This window comes from Triticum aestivum, chromosome 7B (assembly GCF_018294505.1).
Source record: "Triticum aestivum cultivar Chinese Spring chromosome 7B, IWGSC CS RefSeq v2.1, whole genome shotgun sequence".
NCBI lineage: Eukaryota > Viridiplantae > Streptophyta > Magnoliopsida > Poales > Poaceae > Triticum > Triticum aestivum.
Genome location: NC_057813.1, coordinates 669781259 through 669791091, shown reverse-complemented (window position 1 = coordinate 669791091; position 9833 = coordinate 669781259).

Sequence of the window (9833 nt, the reverse complement as noted above, 5' to 3'; positions counted from 1 at the left end):
AGGTCAGTGCTTGAAGGTATATCTTTAGATCTTGCAATCGAATCTTTTTGTTTCTTATTTTATCACTAGTTTAGTTTATAAAAGAAAACTACCAAAAAATGGAATTGAGTTTGTCTCATACGCTTCGTCTTTTTAATATCTTTCGTGAGTATGATGGAAAGGAAAATTGTTCTCAAGTGCTAGAAGAAGAATGCTTTAAAATGCTTGGTACTAAATCTTTGAATGATGAGCATGATTGCAATGTTGTTTGTATAAACTCCTTGAATATCCATAGTACTAATGATGATTGCTCTAGTCATGATGAAAATATCTCTCATAAGCATGTCAACTTTTGTTGAGTGCATGTTTGCATTAACACACCAAATAAAGAAGATATATATTGCAAGAGGCATAAGTATTTAGAAACTAAGAAGTTGCAAGAAAGGCTAGATAAGAGTGCGGAGAATTTAAGATATCTTTCCCGTTGTGAATTTTGCAATAAACAAGATCATTTACATGTCCAATGCAAATTGTTTCATGATCGGATCGTGTCCAAAAATTGTGATGATTTGATCTCCCTTTCTCATTACAATGAACTTAGATTGCTTTTGGGTTGTGAAGAGTTGAAACGTTTAACTAAGCCTATTCCATAATTTAATCTTAAGCATTTTCTTGATATTGATCGAGAAAAGATTTATATGTTTTGTGCGGAGAATGGCAGTGAAAATCCTTATATTGTCAATTACCTAAAGAAAATAAAGCAAATGGAAGATGATGAGAATACTAATGAAATGGAAGAGACTTCCCAATCTCCTCCTATTATTTCTTATGATGAATCAGGTAACAAGGAGGAGTTTTCTAATCAATCAATCCCATCAATAAGGAGCTCAAAGAGGAAGGTTGAACCTACACATAATGTGAAGATGAAAAGGAAAAGAAGGGGTAACAAAGGTAAAAAGGTGTCCCTTCCAAATGATGTTGCTCCTACTACTCATTGTGATGATGATAATTGCTTTACTATTGGTGCTATCCATATTTTTAATGATGAGAGTGATTGTTCTTATGACATGAAAGAGCCCAAGCTTGGGGAAGCTATGTTTGATGAGGATGAAATATTTGAGAATATATTTGCTGAAATTAATGTTTGTCCCAAGCTTGGGGTTGCTATGTTTAATGAAGATGATATTTTTAGCACCCCAAGTTTTGATATGTAAAGTTGTTATGATGGTAGCATGCCTCCTACTTATGATGATTATATTGATGAAAGTGGGTTCGGAAGAGTGTCAACTTTAGGAAGTAGTGATCCCACTATTTTGGAGGATGTTGAATTTTATTGTGATGAATACGAAAGTGGATTTGGAAGAGTGTCAACTTTATTTAGTGATTCCAGTATCTTGGGAGAGGTTTCAATCGATTATGATGAGAACGAAGTTGCTACTTATGATGATTATTGTGATGAAACTTATGCTATAAAAAGTAGTGATGATTATATTTACAAATCTTGTCATGATTATGATTACCCTTTTTTTTAACATTACTATTTTAATGTGGAAACAATTTTTAGTGTTCAAGTCTCTTGTGATACTCCCACTATTCCGAATGAGAAGAATTTTGCTTATGTGGAGAGTAATAAAATTTCTATGCTTGTAGATCATGAAAAGAATGCTTTATGTGCTGGTTATATTGTTGAATTCATTCATGATGCTACTGAAAATTATTATGAGGGAGGAACATATGCTTGTAAGAATTGCAATAATATCAAGTTTCCTCTCTATGTGCTTAAAGTTTTGAAGTTATGCTTGTTTTACCTTCCTATGCAAGTTGATTCTTGTTCCCATAAGTTGTTTGCTCACAAAATCCCTATGCATATAAAGTGGGTTAGACTTAAATGTGCTAGTCATATTCTTCATGATACTCTCTTTATATTTCAATTCTTATCTCTTATGTGAGCATCATTGAAATCATCATGACTAGCTAGGGGCTTTAAACATTAGCGCTTGTTGGGAGGCAACCCAATTTTATTTTAGTTTCTTGATTTTTGGTTCTGTTTAGGAATAAATAATCCATCTAGATTCTGGTTATATGTGTTTTCATGTTTTAATTAGTGTTTGTGCCAAGTAGAACCTTTGGGAAGACTTGGGTGAAGTCTTTATGATCATGCTGTAAAAAACAGAAACTTTAGCGCTCACGAGATTAGCTTCAACTTTTTACTGGAGAGTTCTATTTAGTTGATTCTTTTTGCAGATTATTACTAGACAAATTCCTCAGGTCCACCAATTTATTTTAGAATTTTTGGAGTTCCAGAAGTTTGCGTTAGTTACAGATTACTACAGAATGTTGTGTTTTTGACAGATTCTGTTTTCATTGTGTTGTTTGCTTATTTTGATGAATCTATGGCTAGTAAAATAGTTTATAAACCATAGAGAAGTTCGAATACATTAGGTTTAACACCAATATAAATAAATAATGAGTTCATTACAGTACCTTGAAGTGGTGTTTTGTTTTCTTTCGCTGACGGAGCTTACGAGTTTTCTGTTAAGTTTTGTGTTGTGGAGTTTTCAAGTTTTGGGTAAATATTCGATAGACTATGGAATAAGGAGTGGAAAGAGCCTAAGCTTGGGGATGCCCAAGGAACCCCAAGGTAATATTAAAGGACAACCAAGAGCCTAAGCTTGGGGATGCCCCGGATGGCATCCCCTCTTTCGCCTTCGTTCATCGGTAACTTTACTTGGAGCTATATTTTTTATTCGCCACATGATATGTGTTTTTCTTGGAGGGTCATTTTATTTTGTTAGTTTTTTCTTTATGTTATTTAGAATAATGTTTTGCATCTTTAGTTTCAATAAAAAAGTAAAGGATAGCCTTTTCCATGCTTATTTTGCTAGTATACATGTTGCTGTTTGAAAACAGAAAGTTTACCGCTGTTGTAAAAATTCCCTAGAAAAGTCAGAGAGTGGTATAATGTTGAATCTTTTTGCATATTGAGATATGATAAATTTATTACAGTGGGAATTTTATTTCATAATTTTTGGAGTTAGGAAAGTATTGATACTCTTGCATTCTTTACAGATTGTACTGTTTTTGGCAGATTGCTGTTATGTTTGCATATGTTTGCTTGTTTAATGATTCTATTTGAGGATAGGAGTATTAAATATGCAGAGGCATTTAGTATGCAATGTTGAATAATAATTTTAGTTATTTGCTACAGTATAAAGTGATAAGGTTTTGCATTGGTTTATACTAACCTATCTCACGAGTTCTTGTTGAGTTTGGTGTGGATGAAGCTTTTGATAAAAAGAGAAATCATGATATGAGAGGAATTAAGGAGACACAAAAGTTCAAGCTTGGGGATGCCCAAGGCACCCCAAGATAATATTTCAAGATGTCTCAAGCATCTAAGCTTGGGGATGCCCCAGTAGGCATCCCACCTTTCTTCTTCAACAACTATCGGTTAGTATTGGTTGAGCCTAAGTTTTTGCTTATTCACATGAGTTGTGCTATCCTTGCAATGTCATTTTATTTTTTTTGCTTGCTGTTTGAATACAATACTAAGATCTGAAATTCTTAAATGAGAGAGAGTCTTCATATAGCTACATAATTATTTAGCTACTCATTGATCTTCACTTATATCTTTTTGGAGTAGTTTGTCATTTACTCATGTGCTTCACTTATATCCTATGAGTAAATGGTTGAATGAGTTGATTGTCATAAATCTGAAATTATATATGCCTCATTTGCTTATACCATGGGGAGTAATGACTTCACGTCTGAGAAGTAGAGGTTGTAAATTTATTGAAGGTTAGCAAGCGTTGTATTGGTCATTTGAACAATTCATGAAAGAATATTGAAGGAAGAGAGATTTCACATATAAATATACTATCCTAGACATCTTTTATAGTTGGGAGCACTCATTAAGTATGACATGCTAAAGAGTTAATGTTGGACAAGGAAGACAATGTAATGGGTTATGTTTTCCCACATCTCAGTTAAAGTATATTGTCATGGATCATTCAAACATGTTGAGCTTGCCTTTCCCCCTCATGCTAGCCAAAAATTCCTTGCACCAAGTAGAGATACTACTTGTGCTTCCAAATATCCTTAAACCCAGTTTTTGCCATGAGAGTCCACCATACCTACCTATGGATTGAGTAAGATCCTTCAAGTAAGTTGTCATCGGTGCAAGCAATAAAAATTTCTCTCTAAATATGCATGACTTATTAATGCAGAGAAAATAAGCTTTGTACGAACTTGTTATGGAAGCAATAAAAGCGACAGACTGCATAATAAAGGTCCATATACAAGGGGAACTATAAAGTGACGTTCTTTCGCATTAAGATTTTGTGTATCCAACCCTAAAAGAGCATGACAACCTCTGCTTCCCTCTGTGAACGGCCTATCTTTTACTTTATGTCTTTTATTTTTATGCAAGAGTCAAGGTGATCTTCACCTTTCCCTTTTTCATTTTATCCTTTGGCTAGCACTTTGTGTTGGGGTGATCCTGATATATATATCCAATTGGATGTAAGTTAGCATGAATTATTATTGTTGACATCACCCAAAGGTGAATACGTTTGGAGGCAACATTATAAGCCCCAATCTTTCTCTGTGTCTGATTAAAACTTTATAACCACAAGTATTGCGTGAGTGTTAGCAATTGTAGAAGACTATATGATGGTTGAGTATGTGAAGTTTGCTAAATCAAAGCTCTGACATAGACCATTCCTGAAAATAGGATGAATTTCAATTGTTTAATGACTAAGAATGAAGTTTGCTAGTTTTCAAGAAAGTTTATGGTCTATGCTTTGACATGTGAATTGCTTGTTACTTTATCGTGAGAAGTTTTATGAGATGAACTACTACTATGACATATAATCATGCTAGAAAAGGTGATTGAAATTATCATTGATCAAACTTGTGCACCTTCTAGCATTCACACTTCATAAATTCTTTCTTTTATCATTTACCTACTCGAGGACGAGTAGGAATTAAGCTTGGGGATGCTGATACGTCTCCAACGTATCTATAATTTATGAAGCATTCATGCTATTTTATTATTTGTTTTGAATGATTACGGGCTTTATTATACACTTTTATATTACTTTTGGGACTAACCTATTAACCGGAGGCCCAGCCCATATTGTTGTTTTATTGCCTGTTTCAGTATTCGAAGAAAAGGAATATCAAACGGAGTCCAAACGGAATGAAACCATCTGCAGCGTTATTTTTGGGAAGAATATGATCCTGGAGACTTGGAGTTCACGTCAGAAGATCCCCGAGGACTCCACGAGATAGGAGGGCGCCCCCCCCCTATAGGGCGCGCCCCTCTGTCTCGTGGGCCCCTCGAGCACCTCCCGACCGACTTCTTTCGCCTATATAAGCCTACGTACCCTAAAACCATCGAAGATCAAGATAGATCTGGAGTTCTGCTGCCGCAAGCCTCTGTAGCAGCCAAAAACCTCTCGGGAGCCCGTTCTGGCACCCTGCCGGAGGGGGAACCCATCATCGGTGGCCATCTTCATCATCCGGGCACTCTCCATGACAAGGAGGGAGTAGTTCACCCTCGGGGCTGAGGGTATGTACCAGTAGCTATGTGTTTGATCTCTCTCTCTCTCGTGTTCTCTCTATGGCACGATCTTGATGTATCGCGAGCTTTGCTATTCTAGTTGGATCTTATGATGTTTCTCCCCCTCTACTCTCTTGTGATGAATTGAGTTTCCCTCTTGAAGTTATCTTATTGGATTGAGTCTTTATGATGAGAACACTTGATGTATGTCTTGCCGTGTTTATCTGTGGTGACAATGGGATATCACGTGCCACTTGATGTATGTTTTGGTGACCAACTTGCCGGTTCCGCCCATGAACCTATGCATAGGGGTTGGCACGCGTTTTCTTGACTCCCCGGTAGAAACTTCGGGCACTCTTTGAAGTACTTTGTGTTCGTTGGATGAATTTGAGATTGTGTGACGCATATCATATAATCATGCCCACGGATACTTGAGGTGACAATGGAGTATCTAGATGACATTAGGGTTTTGGTTGATTTGTGTCTTAAGGTGTTATTCTAGTACGAACTCTTTAATAGATCGATCCGAAAGAATAACTTTGAGGTGGTTTCGTACCCTACCATAATCTCTACGTTTGTTCTCCGCTATTAGTGGCTTTGGAGTGACTCTTTGTTGCATGTTGAGGGATTGTTATATGATCTATCTATGTTATTATTGTTGAGAGAACTTGCACTAGTGAAAGTATGAACCCTAGGCCTTGTTTCCTATCATTGCAATACCGTTTACGCTCACTTTTATCATTAGTTACCTTGCTGTTTTTATTATTTCAGATTACAAATACCTTTATCTACCATCCATATTGCACTTGTATCACCATCTTTTCGCCGAACTAGTGCACCTATACAATTTACCATTGTATTGGGTGTGTTGGGGACACATGAGACTCTTTGTTATTTGGATGCAGGGTTGTTTGAGAGAGACCATCTTCATCCTACGCCCCCCACGGATTGATAAACCTTAGGTCATCCACTTGAGGGAAATTTGCTACTGTCCTACAAACCTCTGCACTTGGAGGCCCAACAACGTCTACAAGAAGAAGGTTGCGTAGTATACATCACATATCTGTATATGCTAGGCTCGTCAAGTTTAACCCGAGTATTCTGCATGTGCAAAACTGGCTTGCACCCGTTGTATGTGAACGTAGAGCTTATCACACCCGATCATCACGTGGTGTCTCGACACGAGGAACTTTCTCAACGTTGCATACTCAGGGAGAACACATGTACCTTGAAATTTAGTGAGAGATCATCTTATAATGCTACCGTCGATCTAAGCAAAATAAGATGCATAAAAGATAAACATCACATGCAATCAATATAAGTGATATGATATGGCCATCATCATCTTGTGCTTGTGATCTCCATCTCCGAAGCACCGTCATGATCACCATCGTCACCGGCGCGACACCTTGATCTCCATCGTAGCATCGTTGTCGTCTCGCCAACTATTGCGTCTACGACTATCGCTACCGCTTAGTGATAAAGTAAAGCAATTACAGGGCGATTGCATTGCTTACAATAAGGCGACAACCATATGGCTCCTGCCAGTTGCCCATAACTCGGTTGATCATCTCATACAATAAAATATAGCATCATGTCTTGACCATATCACATCACAACATGCTCTACAAAAACAAGTTAGACGTCCTCTACTTTGTTGTTGCAAGTTTTACGTGGCTGCTACGGGTTGAGCAAGAACCTTTCTTACCTACGCATCAAAACCACAACGATAGTTTGTCAAGTTAGTGTTGTTTTAACCTTCTCAAGGACCGGGCATAGCCACACTCGATTCAACTAAATTTGGAGAAACTGACACCCGCCAACCACCTATGTGCAAAGCACGTCGGTAGAAGGAGTCTCACGTAAGCGTACGCGTAATGTCGGTCCGAGCCGCTTCATCCAACAATACCGCCGAACCAAAGTGTGACATGCTGGTAAGCAGTATGACTTTTATCGCCCACAACTCACTTGTGTTCTACTCATGCATATAACATCTACGCATAAACCTGGCTCGGATGCCACTGTTGGCGAACGTAGTAATTTCAAAAAAAATCCTACGCACACACAGGATCATGGTGATGCATAGCAACGAGAGGGGAGAGTGTGTCCACATACCCTTGTAGACCGAAAGAGGAAGCGTTAGCACAACACGGTTGATGTAGTCGTACGTCTTCACGATCCGACCGATCCAAGTACTGAACGTACGGCACCTCCGAGTTCAGCGCACATTCAACTCGATGACGTCCCGTGAGCTCCGATCAAGCAAAGATTCGCCAGAGAGTTTCATCAGCACGACGGTGTGATGACGGTGATGATGATGCTACTGACACAGGGCTTCGTCAGCACCGCTACGATATGATCGAGGTGGATTATGGTGGAGGGGGGCACCACACACGGCTGGGAGAGATCAACAGTTCAACTTGTGTGTCTAGAGGTGCCCCATGACGCCGTATATAAAGGAGCAAGGGGAGGAATCCTCCTTCTAGTAGGAGCAGGACTCCCCTCTTTCCTACTCCTACTAGGAGGGAAAAGGAAGGGGGAGAGGGAGAAGGAAAGGGCGGCGCCGCCGCCATCCCCCTCTCCTAGTCCAATTCGGACCAGAGGGGGAGGGGCGTGCGGCCTGCCCTAGGCCATCCTCTCTCTCCACTAAGGCCCATAAGGCCCACTATGTCTCCGGGGGGGTCCGATGACCCTCCGGCACTTTGGTTTTCTCCTAAACCACCCAGAACACTTCTGGTGTCCGAATATAGTCGTCCAATATATCGATCTTTACGTCTCGACCATTTCAAGACACCTCGTCATGTCCGTGATCATATCCGGGACTCCGAACTACCTGCTGTACATCAAAACACAAAAACTCATAATATCGACCGTCACCGAACATTAAGCGTGCGTACCCTACGAGTTCGAGAACTATGTAGACATGACCGAGACACGTCTCCGGTCAATAACTAATAGCGGAACCTGGATGCTCATATCGGCTCCCACATATTCTACGAAGATCTTTATCGGTCAAACAGCATAACAACATACGTTATTCCCTTTGTCATCGGTATGTTACTAGCCCGAGATTTGATAGTTGGTATCTCAATACCTAGTTCAATCTCGTTATCGGCAAGTCTCTTTACTCGTTCCGTAATACATCATCCCGCAACTAACTCATTAGTTACAATGATTGCAAGACTTATAGTGATGTGCATTACCGAGTGGGCACAGAGATACCTCTCCGACAATCGGAGTGACAAATCCTTATCTTGATCTATGCCAACTCAACAAGTACCATCAGAGACACCTATAGAGTACCTTTATAATCACCCAGTTACGTTGTATTTGGTAGCACAAAAAGTGTTCCTACGGTATTCGTGAGTTGCATAATCTCATTGTCATAGGAACATGTATAAGTCATGAAGAAAGAAATAGCAACAAACTAAACGATCAAGTGCTAAGCTAACTGAATAGGTCAAGTAAATCACATCATTCTCCTAATGATGTGATCCCGTTAATCAAATGACAACTCATGTCTATGGTTAGGAAACTTAACCATGTTTGATTAACGAGCTAGTCAAGTAGAGGTATACTAGTGACACTCTGTTTGTCTATGTATTCACACATGTACTAAGTTTCCGGTTAATACAATTCTAGCATGAATAATAAACATTTATCATGATATGAGCAACTAAATAATAACTTTATTATTGCCTCTAGGGCATATTTCCTTCAAACACTTCTCTTCACTTCATACAAGAGAGTTTGAGATACTCGAGATATCATATAATACACATGAACTTATCGTTTAAATGTATGCAAACCTTGTTTATCAACTTAAATCATTAGCATATGACATAAGAAGACTATGTGCGCAGGTTTTTTATTTTTCTTATTTTTATTTAATTTATTATGCTCATTTGAAATCTGGTCAAACATAGCTTTGACTGCTCCAAACCCCTCCCAAACCCCGCTAACCCTAGCATTGAACAAGGACCATCCATCTAACCCTAGCGGCGATCAAGGTCCGTCGATCTAACCCTTCTAGAACGAATCTGCGGGGAGGGGGGGCGATCCGCGAGATGCAATCTGGTTGGCTGGGAGATTGTTTTTTTAAACAAATACCGGGCGCGCCGGATGGACCGTTGGGCCTTCTCGTCGTCTGGGTCTGAGACCGCAGTAAATAGCCCGTCTCAGCCTTTCCAGGCCTTGCATGCATGGGAGGCGGTGATGTGGCTTTGCATGCGCGGGAGGCGGACGTGCATGCATGCGAGCTAGGCTAGCGAGGTGAGCTAGGTGGCCATGC